This window comes from Rhincodon typus, chromosome 26 (assembly GCF_021869965.1).
Source record: "Rhincodon typus isolate 14 chromosome 26, sRhiTyp1.1, whole genome shotgun sequence".
Taxonomy (NCBI): Eukaryota; Metazoa; Chordata; class Chondrichthyes; order Orectolobiformes; family Rhincodontidae; genus Rhincodon; species Rhincodon typus.
This window is the reverse complement of record NC_063357.1, coordinates 6,401,056-6,401,312: the sequence shown is the minus strand read 5'-3', so window position 1 is coordinate 6,401,312 and position 257 is coordinate 6,401,056.

Sequence of the window (257 nt, the reverse complement as noted above, 5' to 3'; positions counted from 1 at the left end):
CGGCACTCCCTCAGCACTGACCCTCCGACAGTGCGGCACTCCCTCAGTACTGACCCTCCGACAGTGCGGCACTCCCTCAGTACTGACCCTCCGACAGTGCGGCGTTCCCTCAGCACTGACCCTCCGACAGTGCGGCACTCCCTCAGTACTGACCCTCCGACAGTGCGGCACTCCCTCAGCACTGACCCTCCGACATTGCGGCACTCCCTCAGCACTGACCCTCCGACAGTGCAGCTCTCCCTCAGTACTGACCCTCC